At 40.4% G+C, this 19285-nt stretch overlaps 1 protein-coding gene across 1 annotated transcript in view; it reads left to right on the top strand.

Annotated features, from left to right (window-relative positions):
* The first annotated feature begins 15968 nt into the window (after positions 1-15968).
* grik4 (glutamate receptor, ionotropic, kainate 4) overlaps positions 15969-19285 on the top strand; it is a 438773-nt gene continuing 435456 nt past the window's right edge. The window contains exon 1 of the mRNA XM_055896489.1: positions 15969-16788. The gene's annotated coding sequence lies outside the window, so the exon portion shown is untranslated. The remainder of the gene's footprint in view (positions 16789-19285) is intronic.

Raw genomic sequence — 19285 nt, 5'->3', positions numbered from 1 at the left:
GAGGGTCACGTGTGTGTACAGATACCGATCTATTCAATATAATTCTAGATCTTTGAAGTGTATACCGATATATTTCATATTATTCTACCTCTTTGTGTACCAATCAATTAAATGTGTCTACCTCTTTGAGGGTCAGGTGTGTGTGTATCAATCTGGTCGATATTAAGCGGCAGGTGTGTGTACCAATACCTTGTAAAGACAGGAGCATGATAGTTGTATGTGAGGGTAAAAGGTCAGGGTCTCTGACATTCTCTTTATTATCCAGCGGTGCAAATTGGCTCAGGAAGCAAATGTCAAGAAAACATGGATTAGATCACAGATATAAAAAACTTTAGCTGTGAAAAGTCAGAAAACATGCTCCTTATTACTAGTAGCATATAGGACTTAAGGAAAGCTCGAGTGGACTTGAAAATGAAAATCACGGATTTTGTTTGTGTTTATAGATACGAGTTTGTATTACATTGTAAGGTGTGTGTGTGTGTGACAGTACATGCAATTGTCTCAAGGTTTAGCCAGTGGATGTCACGTCGCCCCCCCCCCCCTGCTTGAGGGCGCCAGGCTGTCCTGCATCACGCACTCCTATCATCCATTACGCACACCTGCCTTCCTCGTCACGCACATCAGCGATATTGGACTCACCTGGACTCACTCATTACCTGTTATTACCTCCCCTATATTTGTCAGTTCCCCGCTTCTGCATTGATTGTTCTTTGTTTGTTACCTGCTTGCTGACACTGTTCCTGTCTCATTCCATGTCCGTTATTTATTAAATGTTTTACTCCCCGTACCTGCTTCGCCTCTCCAGCGTCATTCCATGTGACAGTGGAGGCTCCTCAGTGAATTTCAGAAAATAAATAGTTAAACATTTAAAAAGTTATCGTTTTTAAGGTAAAATTATACTAAACATATTCAAATCACCAAATACCTAATTAAAACACAATGTTTTGCAGCAAAGGTCTACAGTAGTCTCAACCGCATCCTCTAGAGTAGCACTATGTATAAGGTTCTGCTTTTCTTAGTCAACCTTGTGTTCTTTTTCTTTGTGTTCTGGAACGTAGCCCTGTCTTTCATGTTTGTTCATTGATTTCACCTGTGTTTGTTTCTCACCTGGTCTCATCAGCTCCCTATTTAGTTCAGTTCTTTCTGTTTGTATGGTTGTGAGGTATTGTTTTGTTTTTGACTGCCTACCTGTGTTTGACCATTGCCTGCGACCACGATTCCTGCCTTCTGCGAAGGCTTAATTAACATCTGCTGCGCTCTGCTCCCCCTTCCATAGACCTACATAGTAATGATGACAACTTCCGGGAAGACGTCATCCAACCAATCAAAGCATTTGCAGTATGAACTGACATGTTGTCCAATCAAAGGATCAGAGAATGAACCTACTGTAGTACTGCTCTTGTGTGATTTAGAAGCTTGGAGAGTTGGTGACATTGTTGGAAAGACTGTGAGAGTTGGATATTATTAAATTCAAATTAGTTTATTTAAACTACGGGAGACAGGAGGTAGATTATATATTGTTTTCTTTATTTTTGTGTTCTGTTATCAAATCAAAGTTTATTGGTCACGTACACAGTTTAGCAGATGTCATAGCGGGTGCAGCAAAATGCTTATGTTACTAGCTCACAACAATGGAGTAAAATATATAATCTTTCAAACAAATCAATGTCACACCCTGATCTGTTTCACCCCCCTCCAGGTGTCGCACATCTTCCCATTATCCCCTGTGTATTTATGTGTTCTCTGTTTGTCTGTTGCCAGTCTGTCTTACCAGCGTTCTCGCCCACCTTACTGTTTCTCTAGTTCTGTTTCCTAGTTTTTCCCGATTCTGACCATTCTGCCTGTCGTCCTGTACCTGCCTGTCGTCCTGTACCTACCTGCTGTCCTGTACCTGCCTGCTGTCCTGTACCTGCCTGCTGTCCTGTACCTGCCTGCTGTCCTGTACCTGCCTGCCGTCCTGTACCTGCCTGCCGTCCTGTACCTGCCTGCTGTCCTGTACCTGCCTGCCGTCCTGTACCTGCCTGACTCTGATCTGATTTACAAACCCCTGCCTGTCCTCGACCTGCCCTTTGCCTGCCCTGTGTTTCTTTTAAATAATCTGAGAACTGTACTATCCGCCTCCGGTGTCTACATCTGTGTCATATCCTGAGTCATGATAAAGAAATGGAGAATGAATCCAATTAGCAACCCAAATAACACTGTAACAGTAATCCAAATGCAATCGATACATGTATACGCCGGATGAATTTACTCAATATTTACAGTAGATCTATTAGAGTGGGCTATGACAAGAATCCAGTATAGAAATGTGTGTATAAAGTGTAAGTAAAATGCAATGAACAGTAGTAGAAATAATGCAATGAGCTATGTTGAGAATACAGTATTTGAGAATATACATGTTTTTAGTATACACTCTGTAATTACTCCACAATAATAGTCTAAATAACAATGTCGATCCATCCTCAGTTTTATCCTATCACAGCCATTAAACTCTAACTGTTTTAAAGTCACCGTTGGCCTCATGGTGAAATCCCTGAGCGGTTTCCTTCCTCTCTGAGTTAGGAAGGATGCCTGTATCTTTGTAGTGACTGGGTTATTGACACGCCATCTAATGGTTAATTCAATGTTCAAGTTTTAATGTCACATGCGCATGTACAGGGAAATGCCTTTCTTGCTAACTCAAAACCCAACAATGCAATAATCAATAACAATGTATTACTAGAAAAAACTACAAGAAATAAGAATAGGAAATTTGAAATGCACAATGAAGTAAACATACTACATACAGGAAATATTTTAAAAGTCAGTTCCAATACTATATTTACATAATCAGGGATACTGGAGTGATGGAGGCATATATGTATTGGGGTAAGGTTACCCTGGAAGGTAACAGGATATAAGATAAACAGAGTAGCAGCAGATTGCATGTGAGTGGGGGTGCGGGTGTGTAGAGTCAGTATAAATGTCTGTGCATATTATGTGTGAGTGAGCAAATGATGGAGTGAGTGTTTTTGTGTGTGTTGGAGTGACAATGTGTGTGATAGGGCCCTGTGTGTGTGCATAGAGAAATAAAAGGTCAATAAGAGGTTAACTCAGATAGTCCGAGTAGCTATTTTGTTAGCTATTCATCAGTCGTTTTGTTTAGGGATAGAAGCTGTTCAAGAGCCTGTTGGTGGCAGATCTTGTCGTGCGGCAGCTGAGAAAATGGTCTACGGCTTGGGTGGTTGGCGTCTGACACTTTTCTGGGCTTTCTTTTCACACCACCTGATATAGAGGTCCTGGATGGCAGGGAGCTCGGCCCCAGTGATGTACTGGGCTGTCCACACAACCCTCTGTAGTGCCATGTTTTCGAGGGCGGTGCTATTGCCATACCAAGCAGTGATGCACCGAGTCAATATGCCCTCAATGGTACAGCTGTAGAACCTTTTGAGGGCCTATGCCAAACTTTTCAACCTCCTAAGGCACTGTCTCGCCTTCTTCACAAATTCAGCCCTACCACCGTTGTGTCGTGAGCGAACTTGATAATGGTGTAGGAGTTGTGCTTGGCCACACAGTCGTGGGTGAACAGGGAGTGCAGGAGGGGACTAAGCACACACCCCTGTGGGGCCATTGTGTTAAGGGTCAGCGTGGCAGAGGTGATGTTGCCTACCCTCACCACCTGGGGTCGGCCCGTCAGGAAGTCCAGGATCCAGATGAAGAGGGAGGTGTTCAGACCCAGAGTCCTAAGCTTGGTGAGGAGCTTGGAGGGGACAATGATGTTGTTCATTGACTACGCTGAGCTGTAGTCAATGAACAGCATGCTCACATAGGTACTCCTCTTATCTAGGTGGGTTAGGGCAGAGTGGAGAGCAATTGAGATTGCGTCATCTATGGATTTGTTGGGGCGGTATGCAAATGACCTCCCTCCCTGTAGACAATTCAGCAATACTGTGCCTTCCACAGGGTGTTCTTCAGGGATTACAAGGAGAGGTTGAAAATGAACGTGAATATGCCTGCCAGTTGTTCTGTGCATGTTCTGAGAGCGCGCCCTGGAAAACTGTCGGCCTGAATAAAGACCTTTCTCACTTTGGCTTTAGAGAGCGAGATCACCCAGTCCTCTGGGTCGGCTCTCACACCCGGCTCTCACACCCGGCTCGATGTTGCTGTTGTCAAAGCGTGCATAAAATGCATTGAGCTTGTCTGGTAGAGGCATCGTTGGGCAGATTAATAACTTCCCCATGCTCAAAGGGGTATTCAATGTCTGCTTTTTTCTTTTTACCCATCTACCAATAGGGGCCTTTTTTTGCAAGGCATTGGAAAACCTCCCTGGTCTTTGTGCTTGAATCTGTGTTTGAAATTCACTGCTCAACTGAGGGACCTTAAAGATAATTGTATGCGTGGGGTACAGGGATGAGGTAGTCATTCAAAAACCATGTTCAACACTATTATTGCACTACTATTAGGTAGAACACAGAGTGGGTCCATGAATCTTACTATGTCCCTTGTTAAGCATATTTTTACCCCTGAACTTATTTAGGCTGGCCATAACAACAGGGTTGAATACTTATTGACTCATTATGTTACAGCTTTTCATTTTTTATTAATATGTTTTTTAATCTAAAAACATAATTCTACTTTGACATTACGGGGTGTTGTGTATAGGCCAGTGACACAAAATCTCCATTAAATCTATTTTAAATTCAGGCTGTAACACAACAAAATGTGGAAAAAGTAAAAAAAGTCATAAGTAAGGCACTATACATATAAAGTGGATTAAACAGTACACAAACATTATTTAAGTGACCAGTGTTCAATGACTCTATGTACATATGGCAGCAGTCTTTATGATGCAGGGTAGAGTACCAGTTGGTAGCTTTTTGAAATGTTTTGTCATTTAGCAGACACTCTTATCCAGAGTGACTTACAGGAGCAATTAGGGTTAAGTGCCTTGCTCAAGGGCACATTAATAGATTTTTCACCTAGTTGGCTCAGGGATTCAAACCAGCAGTCTTTTGGCTACTGGCCCAATGCTCTTAACCGCTAGGCTATCTGCCGGTAACTGGCTAGTGACATTGTCTGAGGGTCAGGGCAGGGTAATGGGTGGAGGCCAGTTAGTGATGACTATTTAACAGTTTAATGGCCTTAAGATATACTACATGACCAGATGTATGTGGACACCTGCTCGTCAAACATCTCATTCCAAAATGATGGGCATTAATATGGAGTTGCCCCCCCACCTTTGTTGCTAAACACTCTTCTGGGAAGGCTTTCCACTAGATATTGGAACATTGCTGCGGGTACTTGCTTCCATTAGCCACAAGAGCATTAGTGAGGTTGGGCACTGGGGGTGGGTGATTAGGCCTTGCTCGCAGTCGGCGTTCCAATTCATCCCAAATGTGTTCGATGGGGTTGAGGTCAGGGCTTTGTGAAGGCCAGTAAAGTTCTTCCAGACTGATCTCGACAAACCATTTCTGTATGGACTTCGCTTTGTGCACAGGGGTATTGTCATGCTGAAACAAGAAAGGACTTTCCCCAAACTGTTACCACAAAGTTGGAAGCACAGAATCGTCTAGAACGTTATTGTATGCTGTAGCGTTTATATTTCCATTCCACAGAAACTATGGGGCCTAGCCCGAACCATGAAAAACAGCCCCAGACCATTATTCTCCCTCCACCAAACTTTACCGTTCGGCAATATGCATTGGTGCAGGTAGCGTTCTCCTGGCATCCGCCAAACCCAGATGAATCCGTCAGACTGCCAGATGGTGAAGCGTGATTCATCACTCCAGAAAACACGTTTCCACTGCTCCAGAGTCTAATGGTGGCGAGCTTTACACCACTCCAGCCGACGCTTGGCATTGCGCACGGTGATTTTAGGCTTGTGTGCAGCCGCTCGGCCATGGAGACCCATTTCATGAAGCTCCTGACAAACAGTTAATTTGCTGACGTTGATTCCAGAGGCAGTTTGGAACTGGATAGGGAGTGTTGCAACCGAGGACAGGCTATTTTTAGCACTCGGCGGTCCCATTCTGTGGGCTTGTGTGGCCTACCATTTCGCGGCTGAGGTGTTGTTGCTCCTAGATGTTTCCACTTCACAATAACAGCACTTACAGGGGATGCATCTGATCTCGATCACCTGGGACTTAACAATGGACAATGTGTGTGTGTGTGTGTGTGTGTGTGTGTGTGTGTGTGTGTGTGTGTGTGTGTGTGTCCCACAACTGTTGCTAGGGAGTAAAGATGTTAGGGACAATATAGGATGAATCACAATAATCATTTGCTAAAATAATAATTGCTTGCCAAAAATGCAATTTTTCTGATGGCAATCCTGGTTAGAGGAGGAACTTATTCAATAAATATATTATAAAAATAAAGCGGACTGGATGGAATATGGGGAAAAATGCACCAAATATATAATTTTTTTATCTTCAACATAAAAATGCTTTCCAAAAGTAATTTACAGAAACTTACAAATGACAGTCATCCATGATTAACCAAACTATATTTTGAAAGAGGAAGCAAAGTACTTTAAGCATGTGTTTTAATTTCAGTCTCCTCCATTTCCACCAACTGAAGTTAATTGTAAGAATTTGGTTTTTATTAATAGTGTTAAATTAACAGCCCTACAGAAAGACACATGTAAAGGCTTAATTACATAGGCCAGTGGCTCCCAAACTTTTTATAGTCCCGTACCCCTTCAAACATTCAACCTCCAGCTGTGTACCCCCTCTAACACCAGAGTCAGTGCACTCTCGAATGTTGTTTTTTGCTATCATTATAAGCCTGCCACACAGTGTGAGTGTGAGTTTGTCACAACCCGGCTTGTGGGAACCAGGGCACAAATAATAATATAATAATAATCAATAATTTTGCTCTTTCCTTAACCATCTTACATATAAAACCTTATTTGTTCATCGAAAATGGTGAATAACTCACCACAGGTTAATGAGAAGGGTGTGCTTGAAGGGATGCACATAACTCTGCAATGTTGAATTGTATTGGAAAGAGTCTCAGTTTTAAATAGTTTTCCACACACAGTCTGTGCCTATATTAGGTTTTCATGCTAGTGAGGGCCGAGAATCCACTCTCACAAAGGTACGTGGTTGCCAAGGGCATCAGTGTCTTAACAGCATGATTTGCCAAGGCAGGATACTCTGAGCGCAGCCCAATCCAGAAATATGACAGTGGCTTCTGATTCAATTCAATTTTTACAGAACCGCTTGTTGCAATTTTGATGAGGCTCTCTTGTTCAGATATCGATAAGTTGACTGGAAGCAGGGAATGGAAGGGTTAAGGAATCCAGTTTTTTGTGTCATCCGTTTCGGGAAAGTACCTGTGTAATTGCACACTCAACTCACTCAGGGGCTTCGTTATATCACATTTGAGTTAATTTGCACACAAAAAAATCATACAATGATGGAAAGAACTGTGTGTTAACCTTGTTAACCTGTCTAGGATCAGCGTGGCGCTAGCGGCACACCCCCCCCCCCCCACTGAAAAACCAGTGCCGCGAAATTCAAAAAAAATATTTTTTTAAAATATTTAACTTTCACACATTAAAGTCCAATACAGCTAATGAAAGACACAGATCTTATGAATCCAGTCAACATTTCCGGTTTTTAAAATGTTTTACAGGGAAGACACAATATGTAAAGATGTACATCTATTACCTAAAAACACATTAGCATAATCCACCATCTTTTATTTGTCCACCAACACCAGTAGCCATCACCAATTCGGCTAAACTAAGATATTTATAGCCCCTAACCAACAAAAAAACTCATTAGATGACAGTCTGATAACATATTTATGGTATGGGATAGGTTTTGTTAGAAAAAAGTGCATATTTCAGGTATATGGCATAGTTTACAATTGCACCCACCATCACAAATGGACTAGAATAATTACAATGAGCAACGTGTTTACCTAACTACTAATCATCAAACATTTCGTAAAAATACACAGCATACACGAATCGAAAGACACAGATCCTGTGAATACAGACAATATTTCAGATTTTCTAAGTGTCTTACAGCGAAAACACAATAAATCGTTATATTAGCTTAGCACATAGCAATTAGCAGCCCAGCATTGATTCTAGCCAAAGTGAGCGATAAAAGTCAACATCGCCAAAAGATATTAATTTTTTCACTAACCTTCTCAGAATTCTTCCGATGACACTCCTGTAACATCACATTACAACATGCATATACAGTTTGATCGAAAATGTTTATATTTAGCCACCAAAATCATGGTTAGACAATGTGAAATGTAGACAAGCTGGTAAAGAAAACGTCCTTGCGCCACTTAGACAGTGATCTACTCTTATACATAAATACTCATAAACGTGACTAAAAAATATAGGGTGGACAGGGATTGATAGACAATTTAATTCTTAATACAATTGCGTTATTACATTTTTTAATTTATCCTTACTTTTCAATACAGTTTGCGCCAAGCGAAGCTACGTCAAAAAACATGGCGTCCTAAGCCACTAAAATGTTTCGACAGAAACACGATTTATCATAATAAAAATGTCCTACCTTGAGCTGTTCTTCCATCAGTATCTTGGGCAAAGGATCCTTTCTTGGGAGAAATCGTCTTTTGGTGGAAAGCTGTCCTCTTGCCATGTGGAAATGTCAACTACGTTCGGGATGAACTGAAAAGCGTGCCCAACTTTTCACATCGTTGCAAAAATAAATGTCCCAAAATCGCACTAAACGGATATAAATTGCTATAAAACGCTTTAAATTAACTACTTTGTGATGTTTGTAACTCCTATAACGAGTGAAAAGATGACCGGAGAAATATAACAGGCTAAACTAACGCTTGGAACAGGAGAGGGTCGGTGTCTTCCACGCGCGTTACGCAGCAAGAAAAGACTTGCTAGCTAAAGGTTTTTTTCATTTGTAGGGCCTGTGAACGAGCAATCGAGCCCGTTGGAATCGTCATCACGTAAAGGCATCCAGGGGAAGACGTAAGAAGTGTCCGTATAGTCATAGCAACGACAGTGCCCTTTTAAATGACTTCAGAAAAGTGGCCAACGTTTCTCAAATCTGACTCCATGTCAGGGAAATTGCTGTAGAATGGGCTCTGTTCCACTTAGAGACAAAATTTCAACTCCTATAGAAACTATAGACTGTTTTCTATCCAATAATAATAATAATATGCATATTGTACGATCAAGGATTTTGTGGGAAGCCGTTTAAAAAATTAGCCACATTAGCATAAATAGTCTAAACAGCGCCCCCATCCCCAACAGGTTAATGTAGACAGAGAAGAGCTCGAACTTCTTAATCATTGCCTCAATTTTGTTCCGCACATTCATGCGAGAAAAAACAAGGTTGTCCATTATCTGCATATCTATTAATTATGGCTCTCGAAATGTTAGCTAGATCCAAGAAAAATATCAAGGGCTTAGAAATCCAGGGCTTAAAAACAAAGGTGTCATTGTACGCTGACTATTCATGTTTTCTTTAAATCTACAATTTGGATCCCTGCACAGCCTCATAGAGGATCTAAATATTTTTTATAACCTCTCTGGATTAAAACCTAATTATGATATGTGCACCATATAACGTATTGGATGTCTAAAACTACTACTTTTACATGACCTAGTAGTTTAACCTGTTTAAGGTGTACCGACGTCGGTACACTTATGACAACAGCCAGCTCAAAGTGCAGGGCGCGAAATTCAAAATATATATTTTTTTAATATTTAACTTTCACACATTAACAAGTCCAAGACACCAGATGAAAGGTGCACATCTTGTGAATCAAGCCAACATGTCTGATTTTTTAAATGTTTTACAGGGAAGACACAATATGTAAATCTATTTGCTAACCACGTTAGCAAAAGACACCACTATTTTTATTACTATATACTCAGTTTACTATTTTTACTCAGTTTTTTACTACATCAGTAGCTATCACAAATTCGACCAAATAAAGATATAAATAGCCACTAACCAAGAAACAACTTCATCAGATGACAGTCTGATAACATATTTGTTGTACAGCATATGTTTTGTTAGAAAAATGTGCATATTTCAGGTATAAATCATAGTTTACATTGCAGCCACAGTCAGAAATTGCACCGAAAGCAGACAGAAAAATTACAGACACCAACGCCAAATAACCAAATACTCATCATAAAACATTTCTTAAAAATACACAGTGTACAGCAATTGAAAGACGGGCATCTTGTGATTCCAGACAATATTTCCGATTTATCAAGTGTTTTACAGCGAAAACACAATATAGCGTTATATTAGCTTAGCACAATAGCAAACATAACAACAGCATTGATTCAAGGCAAAAATAGCTATATCGTATAAACCACCAAAATATATTAATTGTTTCACTAACCTTCTATGAATTCTTCAGATGACAGTCCTGTAACATCATATTACACAATGCATATAGAGTTTGTTCGAAAATGTGCATATTTAGCGGCACAAATCGTGCTTAGACAATGAGAATAGTGTCCATAACGTCAAGCAATCTGTCCGACGTCATCTTGTAAAGGTACCTTTTCTTATCGAAAACGATTCATAAACTTGACTAAAAAAATACAGGTTGGACAGCAATTGAAAGACAAATTAGTTCTTAATGCAATCGCTGAAATACATTTTTAAAATTAACCTTACTGCGCAATACAGGCTGCGACAACGCAAGGCTACACTGCAGGAAATGGCGTCTTATGCATTTGACATTTTTCAACAGAACAATGAATTATCAGCATAAATAGTTCTTACTTTTCGATGAACTCCCATCAGAATCTTGGGAAATGTGTCCTTTGTCCAAAAGAATCGTTGCTAGGTTGGAGAACGTCGTCTTCAACTTTGCAATTAGCAGTAAACAATAGCCATGTGGGCCAGAGATACCCAACTTCCTAAAACGTCACGAAAATAAATACCCGAAAATCTCAATATACTGACATAAACTGATATAATTCGGTTTAAAATAACAACATTACGATGTCTTCAACACCTATATCGAATAAAAACAGAGACGGATATATCTAGGAGCTAATACGGGAGCTTCTAAAATGACATGCCAAGACCCTTCCTGCGTCAGAGCGAAGAGTGGAAAGATGGGACACTTCGGTTCCAAGCAATTTATAACCTTTGGGACCTACGTAGAAACTCCATTTCAACTCTCCCTATTCGTTGACACCCAGTGGAAGGCGTATGCAGTGCATCTCAACCAATAGAGGACAGACAAATTAATACACAGGTCTCAGAACAGCCAGCAAAATTCTGCATTCTGACATACACATAGGGAAATTGCTCTAAGTCCAGTTCTGTTTCACCCACAGATATAATTCAAACGGTTTTAGAAACTAGAGAGTGTTTTCTATCCAATAGTAATAATAATATGCATATTGTACGAGCAAGAATTGAGTACGAGGCCTTTTTGAAATGGGCACCTTTTATCTGGCTACTCAATACTGCCCCTTGAGCCCAAAGAGGTTAACAATAAAATGGTCCGACAGTGAAGTGGACATACTCAGTATTCATTTCCTGAAAGAAAGAAATGATCTCACTACAATACATTTTAATTTAACTTTAGCTAAATTATATAAGATTTTGCTACCATGGAAAGCACAAAACCTGTTTATTTGTGGAAAAAATTTCTACTAATAGACTTTAAAAGAACCTGTAGTTTAAAAACGGTATAATCTTTGTAAATGATATCATGAATAGGACTTCTGGAGTTATGTCACACATGCAGTTAACAAAAATAGATGGAAATGGCTGCTCTATCCAAAATTACAACTAACTGATTCCAGCATTACCGCAAAAATGGAGGAGGCAAGTGGAAATGGGAGAAGGTCAGGAACTTGTCTGTCGGCCCTGCATTAAAGGCACATTGGCAATACAAATTGTGATAAGAAAGTATACCAGTTTCATTTAAGGACCAAAAAAGGTACAGCTGCACCATATAGGTTGCAAAGTAGTTGGGAGGAGATTTTTGATGTACCGATTCCATGGCACATGGTTTATGAACTGATACACAAAATGACACCGGATTCAAAATGTAGTTTTTTTATTTAAATTATTCTACAAAATTCTTTCAATCAGTAGAATGTTATATATATGGGGGATACAACCATCCTGTCATGGATTACCCCGGTACTGCAGCTCATTCCGTGCACCAGCTCCGGAGGTCTACATCAGAGCCTAGTCACCGGCTTTCTAGGCGTCACTGAACTGGATTCATTACCACCAACCCCGGACTGCCTTGTCTCATTACACACACCTGGTTCCTAATCCCCCTGATTAGTACGTTATATATGTGCCCTCTTGTTCCCCATTGTCTTGTCCGTTATTGTTCCCATGTCCGTTGGTCTTGTGAGTACCTGTGGTTTTTTTCTGCTTTCGCGCTATGTGTATTGTCCACTTGTTATTTCAGGTCTCGTCCCGTGTAATCTTTAGAGGTTTAAACCTCACTCTTTTGTTTGGGTTACATCCCTGTGTATTTTATATACGTGTCTGTTTTGGGCTTGGTCCCCATGCCTTTTTCCCATGACATGTTGTATTTTGAGTGGAGTAATAGAAAACCCTATTACGTATTTCTGCACCTGTCTCTGATCCTGTCACGACTTCTGCCGAAGTTGGTCCCTCCTTGTTCGGGCGGCGTTCGAAGTCACCGACCTTCTAGCCATCGCTGATCCACTTTTCATTTTCCATTGATTTTGTCTTATCTTCCTTCACACCTGGTTCCAATTCCATCAATCACATGTTGTGTATTTAACCCTCTGTTCCCCCCCATGTCCTTGTCGGTAATTGTTTCTTGTAGTGCTCATGCACGGTATGCTGGTATTTACCGGGTTTTGATTGACCCATTTATTGCTCTGTTGACGGTGGTTTTATGGATATTAAACGACACCGTTGTAAATCAGTTTTCTCTCTCCTGCGTCTGACTTCTCTGCCGCCAGTACGCACCTCACTACAGATCCTTATACTGCATGACACATCCCAGCTCTGCAGATTTTGCTGCAAAGAGACAGAATCATTAGATCACTTGTTTTGGTGCTGCCCATACTAATGCAAATATAATAAAATGTTATTGCTCACATACACATATGTAGAAGATGTTATTGCGAGTGTAGCGAAATGCTTGTGTTCCTAGCTCCAACAGTGCAGTAGTATCTAACAAATCACAACAATACACACACATCTCAACGTAAAACAATGGAATTAAGACATCTATAAATATTAGGATGAGCAATGTCGTAGTGGCATTGACTAGAACAAAGTAGAATATAGTATATACATATGAAATTAATAAAACAGTATATTAACATTATTAAAGTGACCAGTGATTTCCTGTCTATGTACATAGGGTAGCAGCCTCTAAGGTGCAGGGTTGAGTAACCGGGTGGTAGCCGACTAGTGACAGTGACTAAGTTCAGGGGAGGGTAGGAACTGTTAGGTGAGAATTATCGGTTAGTTGAATGATTAGAATATTCCGCCCTGAAACATATAATTGTATGGAAGTGATTAGAATGTATATCATCATAATCAATAAATGTGTAGTCTAGTCAGAATTAGGGTAAAGACAATTTGTCTTTACGGTATTATAAACACAGACTGTCTGAGCTTGGTGCCGACCTGACTAGAGATTTGGGAGAAGAACAGGGAGTGTGCCTCAAGGACAAGGTCACTAATCTCTGGCGGCTGGGTAGCAGGACATGTGTGTAAGTCTGTGTGTGTGCGTATGGTTGTGTGAATGTGTGGGCGTGAGAGGTCAGTATAAAATGAATTGTTTTGTATTCCTGACTTTAGAACGTTCTCTGAATAAACTGTACTAACCTTTTGTATAAGCTGAGACTTTAACTTATTATACCCATGGTCTTACAAACCTCGGGAATTGGTCAGAGCTATTGATTGATTGTTATTATCATTGGGATTGGAAATTTTCTTATCAGAAACTGAGAATAGAAAGGTTCAGAACTTGTGTGTAACAGCACAGCACAGCGGAAAAGTACATGACAGCTAGAGATGGATGGGAGGGGTTGAGGGTTGCTGAGAGTTGGGACTAAAAACAAACGAAAGATAACTAATGTAAAATATACTCTCCGTGAAATGTATGTTGTATGTATAAACTGGAAGTGGAAGCCTAACATGCTGACCACAGCACTTGTGTCGCGTGAGTGCTGCAAAATAAATGTACACATACACTTTATTCAATCATTGCACCCACACAGCTCGCGCACGTCCGCGTAGCCAGGCGCTAAAATAGAACTTGTTCTATTTGTGATGCTCGATGCGCTGCAAGTCCTGCCTTTCCCATCTCCTCATTGGATTTTAGGATCATATACCCATGTACCATCCCCTCATTGGTTTTTAGGAGCATATACCCACGTGGGTGATTGAAAGAGGAACTGAGGTTCACAGTCCAGTTGGTTGTGGTAATAAACCTTAAAGTTGGTTGCCAATTGCCATATAAAGTCCAAAGAAGAAGCCTGAAGGAGGAGAGATTACTAGAAACAAACTATGTTTACCGTTTTATCTGTGGATTAATTGTCGGAGTAGAGGACCTTAGGCATTTCAGTTAAAATAACAACCTAATGTTGATATCCCAGGACAAATTAGCTATCAACAGCAAGTTAGTTAAATTGCCATGAATGTTTAATGCTTTTTGACCTGTCCCCAAATTAATATGATTGGTTCAAAGTTGGTTTTGATATTTCAACCTGTGTGTCCTAATCACATCTGATGTGGGTGGTCAAAATCAACTTGCGCGCATGCGGTCTGGTCAGCATGTATTGTTGTCCATTAGTTTACTCCAATTAGGGGAGGGGTCGTTTTTATTTTACTAGGCAAGTCAGTTAAGAACAAATTCTTATTTACAATGACGGCCTAGGGTTAACTGCCTTGTTCAGGGGCAGAACAACATATTTTTACCTTGTCAGCTCAGGGATTCGGTCTAGCAACCTATAGGTTACTGGCCCAACACTCCAACCACTAAGCTACCTGCTGTTGTCACGATCGTTATAATGAGTGGACCAAGATGCAGCGTGGCATGATTCCATCCTCTTTATTTGGAAGTGAACCTTAAAGAAAACAATAAATCGCAAAACGAAACGTGAAGCTGCTCTAGCGCTCGCAGGCAACTATACATAGTCAAGATCCCACAAAGGGGAAATGGCTGCCTAAATATGATCCCCAATCAGAGACAACGATAAACAGCTGCCTCTCATTGGGAACCATACCAGGCCAACATATAAATATAATCACCTAGATGACCCACCCTAGTCACACCCCGACCTAACCAACATAGAGAATAAAAAGCTCTCTATGGTCAGGACGTGACAGCTGTGGTAGGGTTTGGAGAAAATAATAAAGAAGAAAAATATATTGAATTAGTTTACTCCAATCACGGGTAGGATGGTAGGGGAAAATAATAAAGGAAAATATATATTAAAATTTATGTATTTAAAATAATATATATATTTACAAAACAAAATATATATGGGGGATTGGAAATTATGCAGACAATTACATTGATGGAGGCCACAATCTATCTGCAATATTAAAGCTGATCTGCCTCATAATTTTTGTTCTTGTTGTTGAAACATTCAGTGAAAGATATAAGGAAGTTATTCAAAAACCTGAAAATAACCTTTGCATTTATTCAAAACATTCACAACATTAAGCTTACGTTTTCAGAAGGTTATTTCATTACCTTCAAATAGCCTATAATTTCTGTTTTCAGAATGTTTATAAAACCTCCCAGGAAAACTTTCAGGGGACCATAGTAAAACGTTTTCAGAACCTCCCTGAAACCTAAAAACGTATGTGCCCAGAACAGGCAAAATTTTCACTTGCGTTCTTAGAACGCTTAAAAACATTAAGTTCCCAGAACCAATGGGAAACCAATTAATTATGTTCCACAACTTCCAAGGAACGAAATGTGCTAACTGGGATTACACTCCATGGAATGTGTAGTGATGCACCTGTAAACTCACTGCACAGAAACAAGTGCTGGTTCCTTTAAACACAAGTGCTCGTTCCTTTAACATTGGATGTAGTGTAGTAAGGCACCAAAAGCTAGTCTGTGAGGGGGACTTCACTTCACCGAGACACCATCTGCGTCTTTCCCCAGAATCGCTCCGGACGGCACTTGATGTCCATTTGATTCTTAGAAACGAAATTTCAGATTGCTTTATCGGTTAATGCATGATCTAGATTTCGAGAGAATGAATTAACCGTTTGGATGAATTGCGTTCCGTATCCTCCCTGAAGCTCAAGCTGAAGCTGTACAAAAGCATTTTCAACTACGGCCGGTCGGCCGCAGGAGCAATGGGAAAGACAGAAATACCCATTTTTTTTCTTGACAATAACCTGAATTAGATAGGCTGAAAGAAATTCAAGCTACTTGTCAATTTCAAGACAAGAAAGTACTCGAAGGAAACGACAATTGTTCAGCTTTGGAGAAATTGGACCAATCATTTTCTTCAAAGGAAAGTAGAGGATAATTTCCAACTGTTTGGATGCGGATATAAGAGAACGAATCAATGCCCCATATAACTGGTACCGCAAGGATATACGAAAAAAGGAACCGATTTTTAAATGGTCCCTGAGTGAGTAGCCTGGTCGATACGCGCATATAGCAAGTTATTTCTCCCTAAACCAGCGTGCAAGAGGCATTGCAATAGAAAACTCGGGATTGCATTGTACAAACGGCTGCCGTTTTTTCTTTCCCGATAAAGCCGACTGAGGCTACACCTGTTCCATAAGGAGAAATTATACAACAACAAAAAAACAGCAAAAACGTCGATTGATGTTAAAGAGCCAGGTAAGAAAGTGTACAAGTCTACAATGACTGCTTGTGCACTATTCTGAGATAATAATTTTGAGGAATGGTAGGCAATTGACTTCCATTATGTATTGTTTATGGTTAATATGACTAACTGAAAATATAAGATCGTGTCACGTCAATAGCCTATGCAAGATGCCTTATCGGTCCCTCTAATGTCATTGAGGTCTGCGTTGCATCAATTGAATAACCTGATTTATCTGCCCCCCCCCCCCTTAATTAATTAATGAATTCCCTATATCTTTTTTTCTATCTCAATTATCGTGAATTAAGTTAATCTAATGTCTTTCTACAGGAATTGCCTCAAACGCCTATCCTCTCTGAAAAGTAAATGGTTGCATTTGTGCTTTTGTAATGTAGCCTAGCTGGGGTTTTAAACTGTGGTAGGATAAGCCTATTTGATATTTGGGGCATGAAGGCATATCATTCATCTACTATGGAGTTGAAAAAAGATCATAGGAAAATTCCAGCCACAAAATTGGTTTGAAGACATATTGTCTTTCTTTGGGATGTATGTGTCATTCAGGGCCGATTTCCATAGACCATGGACAGGGCTGCCCTAGCCTTTTAGGGGCTTTAAGCGAGATTTGGTTGTGTGCCCCACCTTGCAGCCCCCAAAAAAGTTGACAGCGGAGGGAATTTTTATAGTTTTAAATGATATTTCCTGCAATTCTACACATTTTGCAAAGGGGTGTAGAGAAGATGTTATCAATTGTATAACTAACTTAATGCATTATTCTCTGCCATGGGGCAGAGAGAAACATTTACACAATTTCAGCAAATGTTCATAAATTTTGCCATGGGGTGGAGAGACATATTTTTGCAGTTTAAAAACTAATTTCCTGCAATTCTACACATTTTGCCATGTCTTGTGCCATGTTAATATGAAATCTGAGTGAGTAACTAACAAAATCAATGGGGGCCCCCTAGAGGTCAGTGCCCCTTTGGCCATGATGACTACAAGGTTTAGATAGCTGGCTAGACTAATTTGCCAATCTAAAAATGTTTAGCTGACATGGGCTAATTGAGTGACTGTCAGTGACAGTCAGTGACTTATTTCACCGTACAGCCTTAACTATGGATTGTGGATCAATGACAACTGTGAAATGAGCCACATGTATTGTCAACCTATGTGTATTGAACACTATTCCCGAGGAAAAACAATACTGCGTGGATGTTTGAGTCTGATAACTCCGAGGAGGACGTTGGGAAAAAATATATTGGGTATTGAGTAGAGTGATACGCCATTTCATTGATCCCCAATCCTTAGGGTAAAGCTGTACAGTGCAATATGAATGTCAATACACACAATAGGCTGACTGGGGAGGTGATTTCACACAGTCGCAGTCCCGCGATAAGAGCGACAACGCTAATATTTGCGTAAACTCTTCACAGTTGTGTTCTGTGGGTGTCACCGAGTAGACTGATACCCCATTTCATTGCTTCACATTCCAACCTTGTTTAACATTATCTAGTCTAAATATACATGATTCCATCAATTGTAAACTTCTGCATCACTTTCAAAGAGGTACTTTCATTTTGAAGGCAAATCGCAAATTCCACTATTGTGCCTAATCCTTATTGTGGCTAGCTTCACAACATAACCCGTTCCGGTCGAGCCTCTTTGGGCAACAGAGTTAAGTAGCTGGCTAGCTATTTATTTTCATGTACTGAAGTTCAATTTAAATAGGCAAACAACAAGTCGCTACCTAGCTAATACTTGATTCCTAAATCAAGAATAATGAAAATGACTGCAGTTTCTACTGGTTATTGTTTTCAGGCTGGTTGTATTGGTGCTAGCTAGGTACCATGCTAAAGGTAGCTACCACAGAAGTTGCGTTCGAACAAATAATGCTTTATTACCAACGCGGTATTGTAAACACATCGTTCGTGGCCGGTGTTTGCTTGTTTGCAGATTTTTTTGTACAGCTTTGACTGTGCTACTGATAGTAGTGGTGGTGTTTGGCTTGCACATGCACATGCAGAACACTCAGCATTCTATAATAGACTGGGTTATTTGAAGTGTCAAATTAAAAGCTTATTGAACGCGTCAAATAATGTTATTTGACTCGTCAAACAGTGGTATTTGACGTGTATCTTTTTTGACACGCAAGACCCAAACGGCGTTCATTCCTAACCTAGCCCACAATGTCTGCTGTGTGGATGAGCAGTCAACAAGTCGAGCAGTCATTTGAAAGAGTAAGAACATTTCAGTGAGACAACTCAAAGGCGAAATCCGTTAACGCCAAGATAATGGAATTCATTGCCCTTGACAATCAACCGTTCTCTGTCATGGGTGACGTTGGCTTTCGCCGACTGGTCGAGCACCGGTACACATGTTGCCCTACCAGAGTTACACAGTAATAGCGTCACTGCTATTAGCTTGGAATGCTGTGTTGCACGCGTAGCGCAACATTTTAAATGGCGTCATTACGCCATCTACCTAAGTTATATAGGTATGCACGTCAGCTTGGAC

Source organism: Salvelinus fontinalis, chromosome 33 (assembly GCF_029448725.1).
Source record: "Salvelinus fontinalis isolate EN_2023a chromosome 33, ASM2944872v1, whole genome shotgun sequence".
NCBI lineage: Eukaryota > Metazoa > Chordata > Actinopteri > Salmoniformes > Salmonidae > Salvelinus > Salvelinus fontinalis.
The sequence above is the reverse complement of the archived record's forward strand: the minus strand, read 5'-3'. Positions and strand labels throughout refer to the sequence as shown.